The sequence below is a fragment of the Lactuca sativa genome, chromosome 4 (genome assembly GCF_002870075.4).
Source record: "Lactuca sativa cultivar Salinas chromosome 4, Lsat_Salinas_v11, whole genome shotgun sequence".
NCBI lineage: Eukaryota > Viridiplantae > Streptophyta > Magnoliopsida > Asterales > Asteraceae > Lactuca > Lactuca sativa.
Window position 1 is genome coordinate 177,675,530 of NC_056626.2, and position 15,179 is coordinate 177,690,708.

General features: G+C 33.3%; 1 pseudogene; it reads left to right on the plus strand.

The window, feature by feature from the left end:
* The first annotated feature begins 398 nt into the window (after positions 1 to 398).
* On the plus strand, positions 399 to 2,375 carry LOC111907918 (glutamine synthetase leaf isozyme, chloroplastic-like; annotated as a pseudogene).
* The last annotated feature ends 12,804 nt before the right edge of the window (positions 2,376 to 15,179 follow it).

Sequence of the window (15,179 nt, forward strand, 5' to 3'; positions counted from 1 at the left end):
CAATTTCACAAGCTTACAGGTATTTTCTCTACATTTTTATTAATTTATTATTACTTATAAGTGCTTACTGCTTAGTACTTAACATGTTTCCTAGAATGCAAGTTTAATAGTGGTTGAATAACGTTGTAGCTATGCCCAACAGGTGTTCGATTTAATGCGAAGGTGACTTGCATTTTTTTTTTCAATTTTTATTCAATAAGCTCAAACTTATTTTCATATAACTTAGCTTTGGGAGTTTTTGGTTAATTCATTTGATGAGATAAGATGTTTACTTTTAAATACTCACCACCACCACATTTAATACCTGTTACAGTTTCTTAAGGTTTGTATCTTTCTTGCATGAAATTAATCTGGTGAAAGTATGATAGCATACATAGGTATTTTCTATTTTTTTTATTTGTAAGGTATCAATAAATAATCTAAGTCTAACCATGGCACTTTCTGTTTTCTTTGGGCTAAATGGATTAGGCAAAAATAAATAAATAAACAGCCTTAAAAATACACTTGGCCTTTTTTCATAGAGTTAGATGACAAAGTTTATTTTATAGCATGAGATAAATAAAAACAATTGTGTTTTTATAGGGGATAATTAATATTGTTATACATTAAATTATAAAATATCATGAGCATTTCATAACAGTTATAAGCTCTCCGTTCACCTTTCTCCAATTGATAGATTCCAGTGGAAACATTCAAATATGAAGTCAAAGATTTCAGCTTTTTCTGAGTCTCCTTTATTTTGTTCCGTCTTTTATGTTGTTGGTTGTCACTGAGTACATTTCTTTCGGATTCTCACTTTCATATTTTGCTTCTTTTCTTCTTCAACGTTTCTTTGTTCTTCCTATGTTGGCTTTCTATGATTTTTTCTTCTAATTTTATTTGAGAAGGACATGGCAACAGGTATGGCAATAACACATAATGTGTGGCTAATGGTAAGATTATATTTTTTGCTTGCAAACCCACTTCATCGACCTCCTTCATAATCTGAAATTATGGTTTTCTCTTGCTTTTAATTTCTAATTTGTTTTTTTTCCATTGTCAGTTTCAAAGAGAAGATGATATTACCTTTATGCATCTTATGTTTTTAATTTCAACAGAGGAGGAAGTCGGTGGTTCATATGGAATCTGTAACATAAACAATTCACCTGTTTGTAATTGTATGGAAGAGTTTGAAACAAGAAGCTCAAAAGATTACAATGCAGGAGATTCGTCTTAAGTCTCTTGCATGTTACCTGATAAGATCATTGTTGAATACATTTGGTGCTTTCCTATTCCCTTTGTAAAACATTAAAAAATGTTTCAACACTTTAATCACAATCTTCTAAATACCAAATTGACTTCTTTAATTCATTTATGTTATAAACCAAACATATATACACTCTTTAGGCTTTTCCTTTGCTTATTCAGTTTCATTTTATTGACATTTTGGAACAGGATTGGAGGTTCTGGAACATATGTGCCCACCAAGTCAAGGGTATGTTGACCTTTGTTTACTTTAATTATTTTCAAATACTTTTAAAAAAAATATATTTTTAAATTATTTATGTTTTAGACACTCTCGAAACCAGTGGAGCATCCTTTTGAGCTTCCAAAGTGGAATTATGATGGATGAAGTATTGGACAAGCACCAAGGGAAGACAGTGAAGTTATCTTATAGTAAGTCCAATTTAATAAATAACTAAATAAATAAATAAAAATTTCATTTTACTTGAAGTATTTATAATTATAATTTTATTTTTGTAGTGGCTATGCAATCTTTAAGGACCCTTTTTGTGGTGGCAACAACATCCTGGTGAGTTTATTACACTATCATGCGTTCAAGTTTCAACCTTTTTCTTAATATTTTGAAAATTTTCTATTTTCTTAAATTATATATTTTGCTTCTTTCTTAAAGGTAATCTATGACATATACACTCCACAAGGAGTGCCTATCCCTACAAACAAACATGGTAACGCTGCTGAGATTTTCAGTGATCCTAAAGTTGTAGCACAAGTTCCATGGTAGGTTTTTTGAGTGAAAATTTTAATTAGTTTTTCATAATTAATTATCTTTGTTTTGAAGAAAAACTTATATACATTTTATATGATTTAAGGTTTGGGATTAAGCAAGAGTACACTTTGCTTCAACAAGATGTGAAATGGCCTTTGGGTTGGCCTGTTGGAGGCTACCCTGCTCCTCAGGTATAAATATTATCATATTATACTGGAATCCATCATTCCATTCCTTTCTTGAATACATTTGGAACAGTAAACTTCCTAAAGGGTTGGCAGAAATGGCCCTTTGTTTATGGGTATGGGTGTAATTTGGGCTTGATTTTTGTAACGGGTCATATTTCCTAATAAACCATTATGCTTCTAAAAAATTGTTTTTAATCTGGTTGTGTGTAGTTATTGTGTTTATGTGTGTGTATTTATATTCATATTTATTATTTACTATTAAAATAATTTTTTAAGCATAATATGTGTTAACCAAAAGTTGGTTCTGGTGTTGGGTTTGCCCTTTTATACTATGATTTTGCACACGATACAACAAAAACATAAGATAGTCAACTAATAATTGCCAAAATAACTCAAGCAAGAAACACTACCTTATGACATGGATTATGCGAATTTTAATTGTACATCCACCTTAGATAAAATGCGATGACCATTGACCAATGAAGTAGTCAATTACTTTCACTTTCAGCCAATGTTGGTTTCCAGTGTTGGTTCAACATGAAAATAAGTGACACGGGTTTAGTTTTGAACTGATATTTCACCAATTTGAATTTGGGAGGTTCATTTAGTACCTTCAAGTTGGAATCCTACCAAGTTAATTCTATAGAAGAACTAAATTGTAAATTTTACACGGATTATATAAAATTTAGAATTTTAACTTGAGCCCCTTTAACTTTTGTGTGTATGTGATTTTGAAGATGGCTTGACCGATTCGATTATCAAAAGACGAAAACTATGGTCAAAACTGAACCCCGCGGAGTGGGGTTTCTCACCTAGTTTGAATTAATTATGAATCTATTGAAGCAAAATTTACTAAATAAGATTTCATTGATATTTTTTAAATAAATAGTATGCATAAATTTATAAAAATATTACACATATATTAAAAAAAAACAATACATATAATTTCTCATAGATGATCAACTAACGTATTTTAGTAGACTTAACTGAAATTATTTATTTTTATTATTTTCATATAAAAAAAGTTAAAATTAACTATCTTTATAAGATATGTTGTTATATTTCAAAATTTCAATATTCATCAAATTTTTTAATATGAATTCGTTATATAAAAATTAACTTATATTTATTATTAATTAATAATTTAATACAATTTAATATATAATAAAATATTATAAATATTATATATTATATTAAAATTATAAGTAGTATATATATATATATATATATATATATATATATATATATATATATATATATAGGATCATATGTAAATAGGCATATATTGTGTAACTGTATAACCAATTTTTGATCAATCATTAATTGTTATTTTATTATTATTTTAATTAATTATTCTGGGTCAATTTTGTTATTTTGTTAATTTTCTAAATAAGTCACTTTGATTTAAGGAAACTAATTTATGGAAATAGAGCCATCTCCCCTTTTTCTTTCTCTATAAACTAGTTTTTCTCTCACCTCCTCTTCTTTGTAGACAGTCGACTGATTCTTCTTCTCCGCCATAAATCACCATCTCCACCATTGCTCAATATTCTATTCGAGTAGTTCCACCACAATAACGGTAGCCACATCTCTGTTACTCTCTTTGTATCCTATCTATTCTCCCCTCTCATCGATTCTAGGGCTATACAGGAAGACAAATGAATTCTATGGCTTATATCCCCCTCTTGTTTTCTTTGTAGCAGAATCCTTTTTTTTGGTTTGTTTTGCAGTTACACAATATTTGATTCAATCGACCACAACAAAATAAAATTTTCTTTCACTAGACTCCTGCACAACGACCTCGATAACAAATCAAACATCATGTTCTTCGTTCGATCCTTCCATCTTCAACAGGTTCAAGAATCCAAGCGAGTTCATCCCAAAAAGGTTGTTTGATTTGTTGATCCAGAAAGTAACAAAGTCATTTATGTTATTCATTTTTTTAGAACCTCTGATATTAGTTCATGAGCATTTGATACACTAAACTTGAATTTATAAATTGTTTTTCAACTACATATTACTCATTTTTCTCCTTGATTTCTATCCAGGTTGCTACCTTACCATGTGCTAGAAGACTATGAAACATCGGAAGACGAGAGAATCCATTCTTTCGATTCTATAGGCCAAGCCAAGAAAGACGCACACCAACTGTTTGATGAAAAGGCCACAATCCTAAAAACTAACAATTTACTACAATTCTCTGGTATATATTTTAAAAAATAAAGGTTTTAGTTGTTTTAGTTGCGTTTTGTTGAGGGAGAAGACAGAAAGAAGGGTAATTTTTTGATGGGTTTCGAGCAATACATCATTCTTATGGTGTACATGCAAACTCTAATAGCTTTTGGATCTAGTTTGTCTAATGAACATGCAATTGAATATCCAACACTATAAACCCTAGATCTAGCATACAATTAATCATATTAATATAAAATAGGGTTTAGATCTGACATTTGATTGTTATATAGCAATAACAATCAATCCTTAGCTTCAGAAAGCTTAGTGCCTCAAGTGTTGCCCCTCTATTGGAGTCACAAACACCACTAAGCAACAAGAATGAAGAGGGAAGATAGGGGAGGAACCAAAAACGGCTGGAAACCCTAATCCCGGTGTTAGCCTCGTTTTTGGTGCCTAAGGGCTCCTTATATACTTAGGCAATTAGGGTTATCTAACAAGGAAACCCTAATTTGACTGCTTAAGCCCTAACCAGCCCATGGACTCCTTCTTTAGAAGCCTTGGACGACTTCTAATGGGTTTCCCCCATAGAATTCGTCCACTCCACCTTCTATGGAGTCCATAAGCCCATCAATGTAATTATCTTATAATTACACAATAAGTCCCTTAAGTTTAATTAATCTCTTTTAACCACAAAATTAATTCTTAATTAATTCTTGACTAATATTAATTAAACATTATGATTTCTCCTTTAATATATTATTCTTATAATATATTAATAAATCATAATTAAACCTTTCTCTCCTTAATTCATACTACATATTGCTATGGTGAAGGCAACCCAAAAGGACCACGCTTATAATCGGGTCAAGTACATACCAAAATAGTTATGGACTTAGACATTAATCACACAGTCTCCCACTTGGATAAGTCTAATAACTATTTTTCGTATGACTTCAGAACCTGATCAGCAATAGTAGCTTTCTTAAGCCGTTGTCAACTCTGATCTTATCAGATACACGTGTCCTTTAGATAAGGGATCATATATTCCTCCATTCTCAAGATATCGTATAGACATAAGACATGAATTTCAATCATTCTCTCTATATTGTTTCCCGACTTCCGATTTATGAAGACTGACAACAGACTACAATTAAACACATCAACTTAGTCCCGGCTTGGCCAAGCGCTTAGGGTGTCATCACTAAATCATCGAGGGGCCCACACATATCGCTTTTATCCCACTTTGGGTAAAAGGAATGGATAAACTTCGACTCAAATGCTCGCTTGCATTTACTGATCGAATCACACACAACAATAAGTTTTATAACACCAAGTTACTGGTGCGTTTACTTATTATCAATGTGCAACCGACCAACAAATAACAACTCACACGTCTCGGTTTCAAAAATATATAATATTATCGACTCACAATCACTCGTGATAAAATCTATGAAGTGATTCTTGTGAGTGTCGGTTTAATCCAATACTCTAATCTTATCAAAGCACTCATGAACCCTGCAGCAAACTTGTGCTATGTCTAAACTCTTCAGACAATCTACAGACTTTTCATGACAGTCTTCCTTCATACCTACTTCCAACGTATGACCGACTGTGGAGGTTCGAATAACCCAGTTATTCTGGAAGTCAAAACATGCAAACTGAAACACAACAATAATACTTAATCTTATATGGCCCGAAACTTGTGGGAGTAAATAAAACACTTTTGTTTAAACACCATATTGATTACTCATTATTCATCATTTACGGTTTCAGGAAATCAACTTATTACTCAAATTACAACAATAGCTGTCCCACGCAAAAGGCATGCACACTATGTTTCCTATGGTCCTTACTTTGTGAAATAGATCAATTGAAAAACTTTTCCAATGACGCTCATTTCACAATTGCCAATCCTTATCATTAGTGTTAGAACACAAGGTTCTTGCCACTACTAGAATATGTTAGATTCTAACATTTTATGCAACGATCCTTTCGCAAAGTCATAGCACAAAAGTCACCAAGACTTGGCCAATGAAATTACAAAGTACTCTATCGGAAATTGTTACAAGACAATTCCATAGACGTGAAAGACAATTCCATAGACGTGAAGTCTCACATTCAAAGTACATTCCTTTGAACATCCTTCTTGCATAAAATTTTCTAATCTATACATAGACTCTCAATATCCAACTCCCAATATGGAAACATTTCCATATTTGCCACATGATAACTCATTCTTAATAGAATCTTATCTATTCATAATAATGTCGATATGGTCCATCCAATATCATACTTCCAACTACTCACAAGCGACCAATCCTCAACGAACTTTGGATCGTCCTTTGATAGTTGTTTAATTTTTTTAGTCAAAACCGATTCTAGTCCTTTTTCCCTCTTAATGCGCTCGACATTTGGAAAATTTAAGAATGGTCAAATATTATAGCATTTGCAATCAATCCTATACCCGAAGCGTATGGGACACGATGCATAATGTCTTACATAAAGATATGATACTTTATCAATCTTTTGCCATAATATTTTTTGTGTCACACTCTCACAATTCGAACTATGAAGATGGATGTCGTAATCATAATCGAAATTTGAGAACACACTATGTATCGTTTGACTATATTATTAAAAAATTTCAATTTAAGCTTTAGATTTTGAAACGAAGTATAATATTCTCTCCCTTAATTATAGCAAAACAACTTTTCAACCCATGCAACTTTGCAAATTGAATATTTGTTTTTCTATAATTAATATTGTTAACTTGCAATACTTTCCACAATAATCATACAAGCATAACACTTATGCTCCCACTATCATGATGATTATAAGCATAACACTTATGCTCCCACTAGCTTTGACATGTATTCAGAAAACAGCTGAACTTTCAGAAAATAATGCCTATTGAATTTATGAAATTCATATTTCTAATACCAGATGCTTCGATAAGCCTTTATCTAAGCTTCTTAAACTTATACACCTTTGCCTTCGATAGCTCATATGTGTGTCTAAACAATTCAAAACTTATATCAATAAGTCCCAAATGTTAGACTAATTGCCAAATCTCACAATTCGAACTATGGAAAGGGATGTCGTAACCATAATCGAATTTGAGAATACAATTTTCACAATTGCTATCTTTTTAAAATCTCTCTTACTGAAAACATTTCCTCACAGTCATTTTCATGAAGGAGGAAATCTTATGACACTTAGATTTTATGGTGTATGAGTTCCTATCCATGTGAATTTGCCAAAACCAAGTTTGCGACAAATCCAACCTCATATGGACTGAATTTTCTTGATTTCTAGCCTTGTGGTAACACGGGTGCCCACCATGTATTCCAAGTAGTTTAGCAACTTATCCTTACATATCAATGTGCTTTCCATCGATCAAGGTGCCTTGTCTTTATGCATTCAAATGAGAACTCATAGAACTCACATACATAATTAACTCAATTGGAATGGCACAGAAACAAAATAATGTCAACATGATAGGTTGTAAACCTCAAGTCGTGTGCTAGTGATGATTGATAACATTTATTCTTGATTTGTTCTTGAAACCTTTTTAAAACTCACACTGACCTCTTAACATATATGATTCTCTTGTCAGGAAACTTTCCTAGACAAAACAAATATTCAATAGTTAGTGTAGTTCTTATCAAGACAAAACACTTCACATAATTGGTTCTAGTTGGTCTTTGTCTTATCCAAGACAACACAACTTACCAATTTCAAATGTGCAAGAATAAGAAAACTTTTCCAAATTCCACATTTGTTGAGTGTTATAAACCTACTAAAGACGTGTCACTCAATTCGCAATCTTGGAGTATGACTCTAAGATTCGATATTGGAACGAAGTATGATTGACTTCTTGATTTAACCATTTCCACAATTCCTGATTCCTCTTCTTAGACATACAAATGTACTAAGACTCACTTAGAGGACCAATTGAGATATGGTTCTTAATCATTAAGACTTTATCACAATAAAAGGTACTCTCCCTTCTTCTTAGAATAGAGAAACTTTTATCTTTCTGTCTACTTGATCCTTCTTTATTCGTTCTGCTATTCATTGAAACTCTTTCAATCAACTCAGAGTTACACTTAATCTTATAAGTATAATCATATTTACTAAACTTTAGTAAATCATGACGAATATCTTTATCACTCTTGTGGTGGACTTGATTGATTCACAACATTTTCCAATTATAAAGTTTCTCATTCATCACACAACCAAGTTGTATGATTCCAAGTTTCTATCCAATTGAAACTTGGGTGATGAGAAACTCTCCATGTTTGGCAGATTCTCGACATTTCCACAAATGACATAATTAAGAATCAAATCCATTATTGCTAATAATAGAAACCTTCAAACATCAATTTTTCATACATGCCATTTCAAGGATAAATAAATAAGATAAAATCAAATTTTATTTTATTGCAGAAAAACTTGTCCTTACACTGCAATTCAACTGAAAAACTATGCTATTACATATTTCTTAGCAATCTACCCTAACTCTAAAGTAGCTGTCACACCCCAAAACCACGAACGGCGGAAACGTTCAGGGGTGGAGGACGTCATGTACAGTATCACAACAGTGTATAATAGTAAACAAGCAACAACATCATCCATTACATTATAAGTAAAGTTTTAATACATGTGTGTTCTTTCATTGTAATAAGACACCAAAAATATACAATCAAAATAAAAGATGAGACTTGTCTGCTCCATCTTCTCAAAACCTGGCCACCGTACCTGTCTACTGATGACCTGAGAATACAAGTTATTTTGAAAGAGAGTATCAGCTTTAAAGCTGGTGAATTCATAAGTATTTAAGTGTCATTGTCTTGCCTTGAAAAGCTGTTTTAAAAGTCATGAAAACCTTTAAATGAAAATGTTGATATAAGTATGAAAAGCCCTAGAAAATCCCTTATCTTCTATCAGTTTGAGATGTAGTCTTCTACCAAGACCCGAATGTTTTGTAAGGAAAATGATAGTTTTTCCTTCAACTGATTAGTATTAAAGTACTTAGTCTAACTCATCGTTTACGTGAAAGTATCACAAAATAAAGTAAACAGGAAAATGTACTACCGTAAGTGTTGTCACTGGGTACTAGGACTAACACAACATCGCATTAAGCGAAATATGTAACCTAATAAACATCCGAAGATTGTCCAGAAAAAGTAATAATGTAAGTGTCATCGCTGGGTACTAGGAGTAACACAACATCGCAATAAGCGAAAAGTATAACCTAATGAACATCCGAAGATTGTCCACTTGTCCTCTGTAGCAGCAGCAGGTGGGTGGAAGGGTTAGTCCCGATATCGATCTACCTAATATAAATAGTAACCTTAGACCTCCGTAGATGGTCATCGACCACTGGTGCTAATCAGTGGGGTTCGTAATGGTAAGTCCCGCCGAGATATCCCATTGAACCGGGATAGGAAAGATAATTTACACAGAAAGTACTAATAACTCATCCTCGTAGTTCTAAGTACAAGTATCCAGGTAAGTGAATACAGGATAATGCACCTATGTAAAAGTGTTCCTGTATGCTATTCATGTAAGTGTGTTCATTTAACAGGTAAGTATATGTAAACATATTCATGTATCAGGTAAGCATATGTATATGTAATCACGTATCAGGAAATGTACTAGTATAGACTCATGAATGAACTGACTCTCGTGTGATTCCTTGTAATAGGAATAATGTTTGATATCTTCAAATTATCCCTATGATAATTTACTGAAAGGTAATTAGTTGTTCAAGTAGGTTTATACACTCTTACTACTCAAGGGTGTGAGAAACTAAATGAAAGATATAAACTATAATATCAATACATATATAAGAATATAAGTGTATATGCATAGTTTAGTTCAAGAATGTAAAAATGGTTTTGTAAGACATCTTATGGGTTTTGAAAAATAATTAACAATGACTTGATGTCATTTTAATAAACATTTCAAAAGTAAAACATTTGATAACAAAGTATTTTTAAGATTTAAAACCATTTCATGCATCACATTTTGTAGTATGTGAAATTTGTTAAATGACAAACACAGTTATAAAATACATATCAATGATTTAATAACATGTTTGTTTCTACTTGTATCCCCCCCCCCCCTTTAAAGCATTTAAAATCATTTAAAACATTGATTAGGGTATGAACTCACCTGTAGATGGTAGTTTAGACGAACTGGACGGTGTAGGATTGTTAGGTGTCAAGTGAGGACTCGTACACACACTACGATCCTAATGAACACATAATCACACATATATGCACTCAATTAGATTTAAATTACTAATTGATAATGTTAAGACATCCTAGAACATAATAAACACTTTATATAAGTGCTTTAAGCCCTAAGGATTGCATTTAAGCTATTGGGGGACAAGGTACTTGGGTTTAGGGTTCCAAAGGACCCTATATATGAGTTTACTCTCCATATATCATCACAATTGGAGTTTACGGTTGTAAACTCTTGAGTTTACGGCCGTAAACTCCCAACCATGGGGGTATTGTGTGTTTTGAAGTTCCAAATGATTCCTAGAATTATTCCAACTTGGTGGTTCAATTCTTGGAAGGGTTTAAGGTATAGAAACACTCCTTTGAGGATTTTACGACCCTAAGGCCATTTCCCTTAGAGTTTGCGACCGTAAACTCTTAAGGATGGGTGTTTTTGATGCTTTCAAGTCTCTTGCACATGTGGTATAGGTTCTAGACTTTTATACCAAGCATATGAAGGCCTTAGGCACACTTTGGTGCCTTTGTTTGATGTTCACGGCCCAAGAACCTTATTAGGGCCGTGAACTCATTTGAAGGGGTGCTTTTGGTGTTTTTTAGTCCTTCATTTAAGTGGGGAACAATTTCTTGTAATTGTCTAAGGCTTTAGGGGCCTTAAAAGCACCCTTTTGTGCATGATTTTGGAGTTCACGGTCCAAGATCATCTTGGGCCGTGAGCTCCCAAACTTGGGTGGTTCTTTGATGTTTTCTTGTCCCTAATACACTCCTATTTAAGTCCAAGGCAGTAGTATATCTCGGGGGAAAGGCTAGGCATTGTTTTCGGGAGTTTACCACCCAAGAACACCTTGGGGAGTAAACTCCTAAATCTAGTGATTTAGCTATGAAATCTATGTTATGAACACATTTAAAGCTATATAACACTACCAGCGAGGGGTACTCACGATTTGGGATAAAAACCCGAAGATCCGTGAGAGAGAAAATGGCTTTTCTCTAGTTGGAAATGCGAATAATGAATGAATTTGGTTCAGAATTCTATTTATAGTCCTGAGATATTTTTGGCAGAAAATATTTTTATTCCCGAAATGATCTCTAATATAATAGAGTGTTGGAATAACAGTGTTTCACAAAACCCTAGTGCACCCACTCTCTTGATATTTCCTGAAGTGTAAACCCTGACGTATTCAAACTTAAACGAAAAAGTCTGAAGATTAACTGTGACTGTCATAACTTCTATTGAATTGATATTGTTTGTACAGAATGGAAATTTCGGGTTGTCACAGTAGCAGCTCAAAAATCCGATCTTTGAATCCATGCGATCGAAATCCATTTCTTCGTGATCAGATTCAGCACGCTTATTCCTTAAGTTTCCTTTCTTTTCTTCGATCCTGAAGTAGAGCCATACGTCTTGACTCTCCCATCTCTTAGATCTCTCAGGTAAACAGGGCAGCTTCGTCTCCAATGCCCCTTCTCTTGGCAATAAAAGCAAATGGACTCCCTTGGCATATTACATGGGACAATCTCATGCTCAGTCCTTTCTGGACTTTCAATGTTGCCAGTGTCCAATGAAGTATAGGAGTTTGATCGACCAATCAGAGCCAAATCATCGCTGATTCAACAGCAATAAGCAAATAGGTCAAATCAATGAGGGTCACGTCGTGAACCATTGTATAGTACTCTCTTACGAACTCACTATACGAATCAGGAAGTGACTGAAGAACCCAGTCAACAGCCAACATCTCTGAGATATCGACACCCAACATCCTTAACCTATCAATGTGTGACTTCATCTCTAAGACGTGTGCACACACAGGTTTCCCATCTTCATGTTTATTTGCCAAAAGGGATTGAGTGAGCTTGAACTTTTCAAGCCTTTGAACTTGTGGGTCAGGGAGAACAATTGGAGGAGGTGGAGGAAGTGAAGCATGATCTCTTGTTCCTCGATCATATCGTGGAACCTCATACTCATTTGGAAAGCTTGTTCCATGGGATTTGGGAAGACCATGATTGTCAGAACTAGACATCTACAAAACGGGAGAAAATTCAAGTTAAGTTGATTAGAATTCTTGATGTAACACCCAAATGAAACATCGAAGCTAGGATCCAACACAATACTCTACAACCTAGAAGAGGGATGTCGTAATCTAGTCGCAGAATATTTGAAGGTAGGTAAATGACGATTTACCAATTTCCACATGAAAAACGAAAAGGAAATTTATGTTTTAAATGAATTGAAACTCCTAGATCTTTTGAGATTCATTGAACTTTTCAATGGCATGTTTAAATCTCGATTATGCCCTTATATTTATGACTGGGATGCCAAGGATCTCAAATAAGGTGTGAATAACCATATGAATCACGTGGTGCACCCAATGCTACTATCACCTAATCAATGTTCCGGTTAGCCACACACGCTCCATTGATCTATGATAAGCATCGAGCCACCCTTCGCTACCAATGTCATCCCCAAATTAGGGTGCCGGTTAACCACACATGCTCCACTAACGTTTAACAAGGGTACGAAGTGTAATTCCATGGATTAGCATACAATTTCACATTTTGCCTAAAGTAACTATGATTTGGGAATTTGTAAAAGCATTTAGCTACTTTGTACTTCATTATACTTATAATGGAAGGTTTCTGTCCTATCCTACCCGTTCGGCTAACGACCCTCCACTAGTCAAGAGTGCGGTGGGTAAGAGTGGATACCCATTCAATCGTCATTTTATAGGCAATTTCCTTAAACATCTCTTATAGATCAGCTTCGTGAATGAGGCCTACTAACAGTAAGACTGACTGTTTACTCATACATATATATAATATTAGTATATATAGTATAGGGTGTATTTTACACTTTTAAAATACTAGGTGGTTTAATTTAGTAAATTATACTTTTGATTTAATTAAATGTAAATCAAAACTTTATGGGTTTATTAAATCTCTTTTAATTACACACTTTAATTAATTAATAAAACCATAAGGGTGTGATTTGAACTTTTCAAATTACTAGGGTTTTAGAATTTAAAATTTCAAATTAAGACTTTTAATTAATTTTAAAATCCAAAACTTGAGGGCAAGTTTTGAAACTTTTCAAAACATTAGGGCTTAACTTATTTAAATTACAAAAACAAAACTTTTAAGTTCAAATTTAAACTATAAAACCTAAAGGGTGAAATTGAAACTTTTTCACAAGATAATTCAAATCTAAATTACAAATAATCAATATTTATCTAATAAAACAAAAGATTATCTAAATTTGACAATTATCTTCAATTTTGGCAAGGATAAACTCCAAATATTGATAAAAATCGAATTTTATTAATATAAAACGTTTAGATAATTATCTACAGCCAAAACAGGAAGAAAATCGCGAAATATAGCTGTCAGATCCATGGACTCGCCGAGTCGACCTGACTCGCCGAGTCAGCAAGGCAGAGGGAAAAAAACTATGTTTTTCATGAACAAAAATCTATCAATCAAGCATCAAATTCACTAACAAACATCCCTAGGCTCTGATACCACTGATGGGTTTCGAGCAATACATCATTCCTATGGTGTACATGCAAACCCTAATAGCTTTTGGATCTAGTTTGTCTAATGAATATGCAATTGAATATCCAAAGCTATAAACCATAGATCTAGCATACAATAAATCATATTAACATAAAATAGGGTTTAGATCTGACCTTTGATTGTTATATAGCAATAATAATCAATCCTTAGCTTCAAAAAGCTTAGTGCCTCAAGTGTTGCACCTCTAATGGAGTCACAAACACCACTAAGCAACAAGAATGAATAAGGAAGAGAGGGGAGGCACCAAAAACGGCTGGAAACCCTAATCCCAGTGTTAGCCACGTTTTTGGTGCCTAAGGGCTCCTTATATACTTAGGCAATTAGGGTTATCTAACAAGGAAACCCTAATTTGACTGCTTAAGCCCTAAGCAGCCCATGGACTCCTTCTTTAGAAGCCTTGGACGACTTCTATTGGGTTTCCCCCCATAGAATTCGTCCACTCCACCTTCTATGGAGTCCATAAGCCCATCTATGTAATTATCTTATAATTACACAATAAGTCCCTTAAGTTTAATTAATCTCTTTTAGACACAAAATTAGTTCTTAATTAATTCTTGACTAATATTAATTAAACATTATGATTTCTCCTTTAATATATTATTCTTATAATATATTAATAAATCATAATTAAACTTTTCTCTCCTTAATTCATCCTACATATTGTTATGGTGAAGGCAACCCAAAAGGACCATGCTCATAATCGGGTCAAGTACATACCAAAATAGTTATGGACTTAGACATTAATCCAACATTTTTAACATGACATGAATATGAATTACTTTAATCAGGTACTTTCTTCACCAATTTGCTTATTCTCGATTTGATTTTGGAAAAAAAATCAAATCCTAACACTAATTCGTTTTTGTGTTTCTGCTAGTTTTTTTTCCTATCTCTTCTCCATTTGATTAAGTCGACCACAACAGAATAAGGATCTCTTTTCCATCTTTAGCGACTTTATCCCAAAAAGGTTGTTCGATATGTTGATTCAGAAACAAAAAAATGTAA